Here is a 12,387-nt window from a genome sequence, read left to right as displayed (position 1 = left end):
CACAGCAAAGCAGGGAGTTGAACCTGAGTCTCCCAAGGGCTGATCTAGTACTCTGACCACTTCACAACATCCCTACCTCCTTGAATGCTTTTGGTCAAGGAGACCTTCTGTCATGAGACAACCGTTACGATTACTCCGGTTAACAGATACTCCTGTGTCTGTGCCTGACTGAAGTGAAAGCACTTCAAGAAATGGAGAAAGCCATTTATACCAGAATCGTGCTTGGAAATAACAAACTGAATTTTAGAGGCTAAAGAGCATGTCCCGTGCTGAACTCTGGGGGGAGCGGATGAGGAAAAGGTCGATTCTCTTCTCTCCGGCGTCCTCGCTCCTGGCTAAAAGCTTCACTGCAGTCTGGAGAAGGGGAGCTTATCTGGCTGTCTCTGCTTGTTATCTGACCCACGTGACAAAAAGTGGCAGTGGTGGGGAAGGCAAGAATGCCTTTGAAAGACACCCAGGCTTTTAACCTGAGTGGGGTGGGAAGTGCCATCAAGTTACAGCCAAATTATGGTGACCCTTTGGGGTTTTCAAGGCAAGAGGCAAACAGAGGGCTCTGCAGAGTGATTCTGGACTCCCCTGGTGGTCCCCCGTAAAAGTACTAATGGGGCCAATCCTGCTCAGTTTCCAAGATCAGATTAGTGAGTGCAAAACAGGATCGGGCAAATTAGAGACCAATTCCCAGCAGCAGGATTGGCAACCTAGTTTAAATGAAGTGCTTGGATGGCACCACGTTGAGAGATAAACGGAAGTCCTTCTTAAACGACAGAGTTGTGATGAGTAAGCCTATTTCAACCGAAGGAAGGTTGGTAGATTTCAAAGGGCTGCTACATTTAAAAGTCATTGTAATAATGATGGTGCAATCCAGGGAATTCTATTAGTTTTATCTCCATTGTAAACATATTTCAGATTGATTCAGTCCATTTGACTCATCTAGATAATATTTTCACATCATGAGAAATGCAGGATTAGAGGAGTCACAAATTGGGATCAAGATTGCAGGGAGAAATATCAACAACCTCAGATATGCAGATGATACCACTCTAATGGCAGAAAGTGAAGAGGAACTAAAGAGCCTGTTGATGCGGGTGAAGGAGGAGAGTGCAAAAGTTGGCTTGAAACTCAACATCAAGAAAACAAAGATCATGGCATCCGGCCCTCTCAATTCCTGGCAAATAGAAGGGGAAGAAATGGAGATAGTGACAGATTTTATTTTCCTGGGCTCCAAGATCACTGCAGATGGGGACTGCAGCAAAGAAATTATAAGACGCTTGCTCCTGGGGAGGAAAGCTATGGCAAATCTAGAGAGCATCCTAAAAAGCAGAGACATCACCCTGCCAACAAAAGTGCGTTTAGTCAAGGCTATGGTCTTCCCAGTTGCAATATATGGCTGTGAAAGTTGGACCATAAGGAAGGCCGAGCGTCAAAGAATTGAGGCTTTTGAACTCTGGTGCTGGAGAAGACTCTTGCGAGTCCCTTGGACTGCAAGGCGAACAAACCGGTCAGTCCTAGAGGAGATCAGCCCTTACTGCTCTTTAGAAGGCCAGATCCTGAAGATGAAACTCAAATATTTTGGCCACCTCATGAGAAGGAAAGACTCCCTGGAGAAGAGCCTAATGCTGGGAGCGATCGAGGGCAAAAGAAGAAGGGGACGACAGAGAATGAGGTGGATGGATGGAGTCACTGAAGCAGTAGGTGCAAACTTAAATGGACTCCAGGGAATGGTAGAGGACAGGAAGGCCTGGAGGATCATTGTCCATGGGGTCGCGATGGGTCGGACACGACTTCGCACATAACAACAACAAAGATAATATTTATACAGAAGATGAAGGCCATAAGAATTAATAGCAAAAGGTAATAATTGGAACATCATGGATAGAATACAGAGCTATTACTACATGTAGGAATTAGAATATTAAAACAATGTTAGGACTAGTTAGTATCTGAAAGAAAAAATATTTATTGGCTAATCATGTTCTAATATATATATAGCATATAATCAAACCTTATTGTGTCGTACCGTGGCAGAGATCCTGCTGTAATTAAAATAAAAACAAAATAGTCATTTACTGAGGTTTTCATTATATATACTCTGCTTTTCTCTCCAAGAGGCCTACAGTCCTATTGAGGTATCCTTTTGGTATCTTCACTATTGTATTATTTCAAACTTTTGTCCAAAATGATCTTTAACAGCCAAATTATCTATACTTGCATGATAATTAACCCTTGTGCCTGTACTTCTGGGGAGTAAAACATGTAGCTTTTAAGACTACAAAACCTAAGATGCATACTAATTGCTGGAGAAATATCTGTTCTGCAAAGCTGGAGGACAATGGGACACTGAGAACAGAGATCCATATACAATCAGCCTGATTTTCTCTGGAAAGTGACTCCTTCATCCTAGTATGTATTGCCCCCCCCCCCTTTCCCTATGCTTTGGGCTTCCTTGTGCTAAATATCCTTTGGTCTCTAGAGCAAACAAGGAAGCCACTGTCTCTTCTGCCCTTTAGTTGTGCTGCTGAGAGGATGTCAGCCGCACAGCCATCTTGAGTCAGATCCTTCTTTCTCCATATTTGGAAAGTGTGCAGAGCTGTTCTTAAATGCCTCAGTTCAGGCCTTCCCCTTCCAACTTGTGTACCATTCTCGGGTCCCTTTTGCTTGCAGAAGTGACATCTGGAATCCATAGACAGTGTTCAGTTGATCTTCCAGTTGTATAGAATCATCGAATTGGAAGGGACCATGCAGATCCTCTAGTCCAACCCCCCTGAGCTCACTGCAGGATCAGCCTAAAGCATCTGTTTTTTTTTTTATAATAATTTTATTGTTTATTATTATATAAAGCATTTACAGAGAAGTTGTAAAGAAAAAGCGACCAGTTGATATGGTTTGCCATCTCTTTTAACATAGATATTTAGTTCTCATCACATATTATTCCTAGTCTAGAAGTTTTTACCATTTTTCTTAGCCAAGTGATTGTTAATACATATGAGATCTGTTATAGGAATACATTCTGTTATTATCTTAAATGATATTAGGTCAGTCTCCTTCATAAGTTGGCCCTGACCCAAGAATTACTACTGTTGTCTTGTTAATGCCTATAAAATATGGTTTGTCATCCTCTTTTGGCATACATATTAACATACATATTCAATTCCCATCGCATATTAATCCTGATCTAGGAGTTATTACCATCTTTCTTAACAAAGTAGTTGTTGATACATAGGAGGGTATAATCTATTATAAGGATATATTCTATTATTGTCTTAAATGATATAAAGTCAGTTCCCTTCATATATTGGACCTGTCCTAAAGGTTGCTACTGCTTTTTTTTTCTCACAAGAAGCCAGGAGAATACTCCATTGTTTAGCTCATCTTTCAGGTGGTCGCAGAAAATGAAATTGTATTTTTTTCCATAGTAGAGTGTTTCTGATTGTCCTTCTGTCAGAGCCAGAGAAATCTCTTGCTTGATTCTTGCTTGTAATCGCCTTTGAGGGGGCTCTGAATCCTTTGTCAATCTGGATCTCTTCCTCTGGTCGCACAGAAATATCTCCTGATAGCTTCCTAGTTGCTGTCGCTTTTGAATAGACTCTTTTTATTTTGCTGATCCAAGTCATTTCCTGCTCTGAATAGACTTCCAGGTTTTTGGTACTTTCCTTCCATGAATCTGTTTTCCCAGGTTCTTTAAAGATACTTTGGGTTTTTACATCTCTGGCACTCTCTCCCTCCAGTTGATTAACTTCCAGACATTGAAGTTTCACTTGATTTACTGTTAGCTGAGCTGCATCATCAGCTGGTCTCTCCGGATCTTGGGCTCCATCCAAAAGCTCCCCCTTAGTCCCACGAATTTCCTTTTCCAGCTTATTGACTGCTTTCGGTATCTCTGAGTTTCCTTTGCATAACAAATGGAAAAGCTGTGCCTTAGTTAATTCTTCCATAGTTCTAGGCAGTCACAAACTATAAACAGAAAGTCTCGTGAGGTCTCGCGGGAGCACGAGCGATCCCAAATTATCAGTTTGTCGATCTCCGTATCAAGTCAAATTCTCCCACTGAACGTTCACCCATAAATCTTCAAAGCACTCTCTTTGTTTGGTTAATGGGTGTAATTAGCTGGGAGTCTCTCACTCGGGGAAAGAAGGAATTCGCTTGTAAATTGGTTGAGGAGGGGGGAGGGAAGAGCTTGTGAGAGAAGAGAGAGAAAAGCCAGAAAGCTTTCAATTCTTACTGTTGTAGGTTCCAGCTTCTGTCAGCTTCTGCTCCTGTCGATCTGGTAAATGATGGTCTGGGAAGAATGTGAGGTCGGCTGGTCGTTTCAAGCTTGTAAAGTTGTTTGTGACAAAGACGCCATCGTGACCTTGAGCTCAAGCCGCTATTAATCCAGGGAGGTCTTGCTTCTCCCTACGGATCTGTAGGACCCTCAGGTCACCGTTCCCGGTTCCTGGGGCGACCGGTGAGCAGATTTGCGTATCTGTTCAGGTCAGCCAGGTGCAGAAGCCCCTGACCCTCGGCATGGCTTAAGAGCTGAACTGAAGTCCAGCTTTCTTTATGGCGCCATCTTGAGGTCTCAGCCTAAAGCATCTGTTGATTCTAGCCATTGAGGCGTCAACTGATTTTGTTTACACATCTCCAAGTGGACTCCATTCTCAAGAGATGATTGGATGGACCTTGCTCCAGATCACTTTCCTCTGCACTCTGCAGCTTGTAGACATCAGGCCCATCTTGCTCCTACAGCTTCAAGTGTCTTGTTTAGGGCAGATGTATGACTAGTCTCTCTTGCACTGCCATTGTGCACACACCCATATGGTATTGCCAGGATTCTGGTTCAGATGCATCGTCTCTTTCTTTAGAAAGCAAAGGTGATTCAGCACAGAGACCATCAGGAAGCAGAAAGCATAGGGGAGGGGGGCAGTGCCTATTGAGACAAAGCAGGAACTTTCCAGAGAGAACCAGCTAGGTGTCATGGTTAAGAGCAGCAGCCTCTAAGCTGGAGAAATGGGTTTGATTCCCCACTCCTCCTCCATGTGAATCCAGCTGGGTAACCTTGGGCTAATCTTAATTCTCTGGGTATCTGATGTGGGGAACGGAAGGAAAAAGTGTTTGCAAGCTGCTTTGAGACTCTTTTGGTTCATAAAAAGTGGGGTACAAAATCCCAGCTCTTCTTCTTCCTTCCCTTAATATTTTTAAGTCAGGACAAACCAAATGTTACAACCCAAGGGAGATAAGCACCAGGGTGGCTTGTTTCTATTGTTTGATCTTAAAATCAGCACTCTCATTTTGACTGGGAACATTTCCACTAAAAATATCATTTGTAATTTTCTGCTCCCTACAAAACAGTCAATAAGGGCAGTTTCAGAACATAAAAACCGTTAGTGTTTAACAAGGTGGCCGTGTAAAATGGAGCCAATTTGATTTCCAAAGGATTGCCAGTCCCGTAAAACACGTTCCCCCTTTTCACAAGCTTCATAAGAGGCACCACTACTCAAGTGGCTCTATGAAGCCTACCGCCCTCAACAAATGTGTGTTGAAAAAATGATCCAGAGGAAATCCCTTCAATCACTGCATAATTTCTTGCCTTTGTACATTTTGCACAGTATAGTGAAAATGGCAACAACTGGAAGCAAAAACTATTTCTGGCTTCCTAGAAGAGAGGGGACCAAGCTACATTTCGAAAACAAGTTTTAGCACCTATTGTATAAAGCCTATGAAATCAAGGTCAGGGCAGAAAAACCCAGAGACTATTAAATGTAATGAAAGCAGCGATCGCTGTCTGTATTTCCACCACAACTGCAGTTTTATGCAAGCTTTTCACAGTCTCAGGCCACATTTATGACAGCAGCCTTTATAAAGGCAATTTAATTATCTTTATCAAATTGCAGATAATAAATGTCATTGTCCTGTAATGAAAAATCAATTGTCAACATAAGCCATGGATAACATCTAATAAAATGGCCTTCTGTAAATCCATGATTAATAAGATTGGCTTCCACATTAACTAGCAGATGTAATGAAATTTCCTCCTGTGCATTTCAAGCCATCTCTTCTGGACCCAGCCTGTCTGGCTGAAGACCCTAAAATAAATGAACGTATATGATCACGTGTAGTGTTTGTGGTACTGAGTGTCACCTATACCACTATATTTTAAAATGCCTTTTAATGGAAATGTATACTAATTTTGCTGAACAGTGAATTTGGGTGCTAGAAAAGAGACAGGTCATTAAGTTTCCCACTCTAGATAAAATTAACCCCATGCTTGCATGGTTCAGGGGAATGGAGACAACACCTGCCCATATTCCCCTTTTGAACCACCCAGATGTTCCGCTCAGGCATCTGTTTGACATTCAGCTGTTGGAAAGCTCCACCCTGGGGGTGGGGCAGGACAGAAATTGCACAGAAGGAGCTAGTGGCCTTTCACAGGCTTGGTTTGGCCGTGCCCCCATTAGGTGTCAGGGTAGAGCAGGCTTTCTCAACCATGGTTTCATGACAGCCCTGGAAGGGTTTCCTGAATGGGTGGGACTTAACACATTTTAAATATTTGTTAAATGTTTTTTGGGGTGATATGACCATATATGATCATGTCAACCAGCCCCCCCCCCCCAAGTGGCCAGTGATGGGCCTGGAGGGCATGGGAAGGAGAGGGACCCCAGGTAGCATGTACGCAGCTATGCTTCCCAGCCATATTCTGCAAGATTGTGCCACTTCTGGGGTCTCTTGAAGCCTGAAGGTTTCAGAGGTTTCTCAATGATAAACAAGGTGAGAAAGGCTGGGGTAGAGGGTGGTCACTGGGCATGCCCTCTGCCAGGCTAGAGCCTTCAAAAGGCTTGACAGGGGAGGCTGGTGAGGATGGAAGAGCTCTGGATCCCAATCCAGACAGGAGCAGAGCTAGATTACAGGACATGGACTATGGTGGTATTCTCAATGACTGCTCCCCCGTTAGAGGCTGAGGGAACGTGCTTCAGCCAAATTAGGCCCCAGTGTGTAACAGCCACAGAGCCATCCAAATATTTATATCCTGTAGTGGAGCCATGAGCCATGTTGAAATAGGGATGCCAGTCCCCAAGTGGAACCTGGGGATCCCCTGGCTTTGCAACTCATCTCCAGGCAAAAGAGATCAGTTCCCCGGGAGAGAAGAAGGGTAGGTGATTGTAAGCTGTTTAGAGTCCTCTTTGGGTTGTAAATAGAAGGATACAAAAAACCAAACAAAAACAGCTCTTCCTCCAAAGCAGCCCCACAACAGCCCTGTGAGGTAGGTTAGGCTGTCTGGCCCAAAGGTCACCCTGTGAGCTTCGTGCCTGAGCAGGGATTTGAGCCAAGTGCTCATCTGAGACACTTAGTGATGCTTTACATGAGTCAGGCTGGCTTTATGGGCAGTAGACAAGTAGCTGCACCATTTATGTATAATGTGGTCAACTGGCAGGGGCGGCTCTGGCAGTTCCAAGAGTAAATTTGGGGTAGCCCCACCTAGTGCACAAAAAGGCCACAAAATTGTCTGCTGCCCTGTAACACTGATATAAAGGTTCAATGCAAAGAAGAAAAGTAAACTGGATATTCAATTCCTGCATTTTAGACAGGAGAGGGGAAAGCAGCAGGGAGATGTTACAAGTGGCCCTCAAAGGCCAAGCAAGTTTTCAAAAATGTCTAAAAAGAACAGTGATAGATGTTGGAAATGCAGCAAAAAAGTGGGGTCATTTTTCCATGTATGGTGGAAATGCACCATATATATAGCTTATATATAGCTTTTGGGGGAAAGTACATCGGGAAATAGAAAAAATGCTGGGTCTTAAGTTTAATATGGAAGCGGAGTACTTTTTGTTAAGCTTTATGTCAAATAATCTTAAACCACAAATGTATGTGTTATTTTTCTACGCCACAACTGCGGCGAGGATAGTAATTGCCAGGAGATGGAAACCAAAGAAATCCCTACGCTGGGAATGTGGCAAGAAAAGATGGTAGAAATGGCCAAAATGGCTATGCCGACCTTAGTGAACAGATATGGAGAAGGAAAATTCTTTGAACAATGGAAGTGGTTCCTAGATTACCAAGCCAAGTAATAAGGTACAAATAATGACAATTAAGATATAAGACTTTGACAATCAGAGATACACACATTAAACATGTTTGTGTAAGTCAATCTATAATATAATTTGTAAAACTTAGTTACTTTGATCAGAGTCAGGGTGAGAAGGAAGAGTGGTTGTAAACAAGAATTTTTATTGTAGCTTATTTAGATTCAGGTGAAATAGTAAGCAATTTATATTGAAAATAGAGATGAGATAAGTAATTTTATGTTGAATGTAATGCATGAGGAGGACCGTTATGAATATTGGTTTGGACTTGTTTTCACAATTCATACAAATAAATACTTTACAAATGAAAAAAAAAAAGGCCAAGTAAGTTTTGAAGTGTGTCCCGCTTCAAGAAACCAGAGAGCCGCTCTCATGAGCGCAGTGGAATGGCATATGAAAGAGCCTGCACCCACATTCCTTTGCTCACGCCCCTCCCGGCTTTCAGGGATATTCAGAACAAGGCAATGCAGACATGTCACAGCTTTAGATGCAGAAAGCCTTCCACTGCTGGCAATCAGCTTTGCGTATTCAGTAAGCCACAAGACCATTAAGCCGTGGTACGCAGAGGAAAGTCGAATTGCAGTTGCTCCGTTTGTTGCACAGAGTGATGAAACTGATCAAAGCCAGATATTATTGCAGAATCAGAAGGAAATTGCTCATCAAGCCATAACTGTGGGTTGGTGTGAGTCTTCCGCAGACCATGTCAACACCAAGGGTGTTTTTCATTCTCGGAAGGAAATCCAGGCCAGGTGATCCTACTGTGAAATTTACGGTCACATAGAAGCCACAGCGCACATGCACATTGATGATGCTGACAAGATTCAGGCGTGTGAGCACAGTAAGAGGCAGCTAATTCTAGCCTTTGTTGAGTCTGGAGAAGCTGCTTGGGAAGCAAGAGACAAAGCTCTCTAGATCTGGAGATGGGGAGTTGTTTTGGCCAGTGGTGCTGCTAGGACTAGGCTCTAAGGCGGAAGTTCAGAACCTGGCCTCTCACTGTAGCCCCAGCAACAGTAGGGAATTTTATAGTCTCTTTTTTGTTGTTATTTGAAGAGAGCCAGCTTGGTGAGGTGGTTAGGAGCACAGACTTCTAATCTGGTGAGCTGGGTTTGATTCCCTGCTCCCCCACATGCAACCAGCTGGGTGACCTTGGGCTCACCACAGCACTGATAAGGCTGTTCTGACCAAGAGGTAATATCAGGGCTCTCTGTCTCACCCAATGCACAGGGCGAATGCAACCCGCTTTGAGACTCCTTTGGGAAGAGAAAAGCAGCATATGAGAACCAACTCTTCTTCTATATATTAATAACAAAAAAGGAGAACATAAAATTCCCTACTTGCACCACCGGTAAAGCTCCCCTGGCTGCAGGAAGAATTCCACGTTTTTCTTAAATAAGGCATTTTGCTTTAAGTTGTTCTATAGCCATTGAGGATCTGAAAGCCAGAGTTTGCACATGAGACAGAAAAGAAGCTCTAACTCATCTTGCATCAGCAGAAAGTAGGTGGCAGAGGAGGGGTATTTACTTATATGCTTAGATCACCCTACCCTGTCAAGCAGGCTCAGGGGCATTGTACAACATATACTTACATTAAACCATTTTAAAATTCTGCTGTTGCCATTTCTGCTCCCATTATTGTCATTCTCTGTTCCATCTTACAACTTTCATGGGATGATCTATGAATGTATCAGGGAGCTCAGACTAGGAAGGTACACAAGATGGGGAGGCAGAGGGAGGCCCATAGTTCTCCCATTGTCCTGTCCTCAACCATAGGCTTGGTGGAAGAGGGTTATGGGCCCTACAGGACTTTGCTAGTCCCATCAGGGGCCAGGTCTCTACTAGCAATTAATTCCACCAGGTGGGAGCAAAGGCTGAAAAAGTCCTGGGCTTTGGTTGAGGCCAGTGGGATTTCTCTGGAGTCGGGGATCATCAGCAAGGTGGTATTTGTTCAATGCAGAGCTCTCTGAGGGACATACCGGGTACCACATCTCCTGTTATATAATTTAACACGAATCAAAAATTTAAAATCTCGTGTCCCCTTTACACTTCATCTTCTCCCGCCCTGAATATCACAACTCTATGCATGTTAACATGGAAATAAACTCCACTCTGCTTTAAGGAGTTTACTCAAGGTGTCTAGGATACAGAGCAGCGTGACAAAGAGCCCGACCACTGGTATGTGTGGCTCAGCAGTATGCTGAAAGTGAGCCTCAACCACAAATTGTTCCCGTTCTTACTCCTCAAGTTTATATTAATGGGAGATGCCAGGGTTTGGGCCTCCTCCTTGCAAACCGTGAACCACACCAGTACAATATGGCTCATCTTCTTACCTGGAAAAACATACTCAGTTCCGTCAACTTTTACCCCAGAATTCCCTCTTCTTGGAAAACCTGTCCTTCCACTGGAGTTGGAAAATAAAAATGTTTCGGACACACCAGCAGTTTCAACAGCAAATATAAGTCTTTTATAGCAAGGACAAACACTATACGTTTATGTTTTTAGTTTCCTTGTTCTCATGCAAATCAATCATATTTGTTATACCATAGAAAACCACTCCCAATCTGACAATAATTGTTCTCATATTCATTCCTATGATTGGAACCATATACAGTGAATCCAAGCTCCGGCTGACCACAATAAATTTTCTATAAATGCTTTCATTTCAACATAAGTCCCAGTTAAACTAAGAAGTATCTAATCACAGGTATTAGCATGAACAAGGTTGGAATTTTTGGAGGCGCTGTTAGAAAAGAATGACTGGCTACTGCTTGTGAACTGCAAGTGAGAAACTGTACAACTCCTGTAGCCACACAACTTTCAGGCTGATCTTCAAGCGCAGCTGTCTCTACAGCCAAGCCAATGGAGTTGAAAGACTGGTAATGGCAACTTAACAGTAACACCAATAATAAACCCTGATCCTACAGTATAGATGTATGATAAAAAAAAGTCCTACAGCCTATAACGGTAACAAAATGGGATCAAAGCTCTTGTCAAAGTGTATGAAAAAGAGCGGCAAGGTAAGCAGGAAGGAAGATTATGTACAAAGATTATCTACCAGCAACTATGAGATTATCTAACAGTATCTAAAAGGAACTCTGAGTCAAGTAATTAGTCATCAGGCTCAAGTACAAAGGCATTAGGTCTACCCTGAAGTTCAAACTTCTAGCATTTAACAATGTCCCAGTCCAATTTAGCTGAATGGAACGCAATGCACACTGGGTAATTGGCAATCTAGTACCATGTAACAATTCTTATTGAAACTGTGTAGTAAATCATTTGGGAACATAGGTATCAATGAACTGCAACATTTAGTTGTTGCTGTGTGCAAAGTCGTGTCCGACACATGGACAATGATCCTCCAGGCCTTCCTGTCCCTACCATTCCCCGGAGTCCATTTAAGTTCACACCGACTGCTTCAGTGACTCCATCCAGCCACCTCATTCCCTGTCGTCCCCTTCTTCTTTTGCCCTCAATCACTCCCAGCATTAGGATCTTCTCCAGGGAGACTTCCCTTCTCATGAGGTGGCCAAAGTATTTGAGTTTCATCTTCAGGATCTGGCCTTCTAAGGAGCAGTCAGGGGTGATCTCATCTAGGACTGACCGGTTTGTTCGCCTTGCAGTCCAAGGGACTTGCAAGTCTTCTCCAGCACCAGAGTTCAAAAGCCTCAATTCTTTGATGCTCGGCCTTCCTTATGGTCCAACTTTCACAGCCATACATTGCAACTGGGAAGACCATAGCCTTGACTAAACGCACTTTTGTTGGCAGGGTGATGTCTCTGCTTTTTAGGATGCTGTCTAGATTTGCCATAGCTTTCCTCCCCAGGAGCAAGAGTCTTTTAATTTCTTTGCTGCAGTCCCCATCTGCAGTGATCTTGGAGCCCAGGAAAATAAAATCTGTCACTATCTCCATTTCTTCCCCATCTATTTGCCAGGAATTGAGAGGGGCGGATGCCATGATCTTTGTTTTCTTGATGTTGAGTTTCAAGCCAACTTTTGCACTCTCCTCCTTCACCCGCATCAACAGGCTCTTTAGTTCCTCTTCACTTTCTGCCATTAGAATGGTATAATCTGCATATCTGAGGTTGTTATTTCTCCCTGCAATCTTGATCCCAATTTGTGACTCCTCTAATCCCGCCTTTCTCATGATGTGCTCCACATACAAGTTAAATGCACATGTCTTTCGCTGATGTGTTGCAGCTTGTGCTCCGAAGTGTAGCGTTTTTTTTTTGGGGGGGGGAATCCACTTTTCCCGAAAAGCGCTACAATGAAGCGATTTTTGCGAGCGTGTTGCAGATTGTGTCATGCGGAACGCTGAATTATTAGCGTTTACCAAA

This window comes from Paroedura picta, chromosome 8, assembly GCF_049243985.1.
Source record: "Paroedura picta isolate Pp20150507F chromosome 8, Ppicta_v3.0, whole genome shotgun sequence".
NCBI lineage: Eukaryota > Metazoa > Chordata > Lepidosauria > Squamata > Gekkonidae > Paroedura > Paroedura picta.
This window is presented reverse-complemented; position numbering follows the sequence as displayed.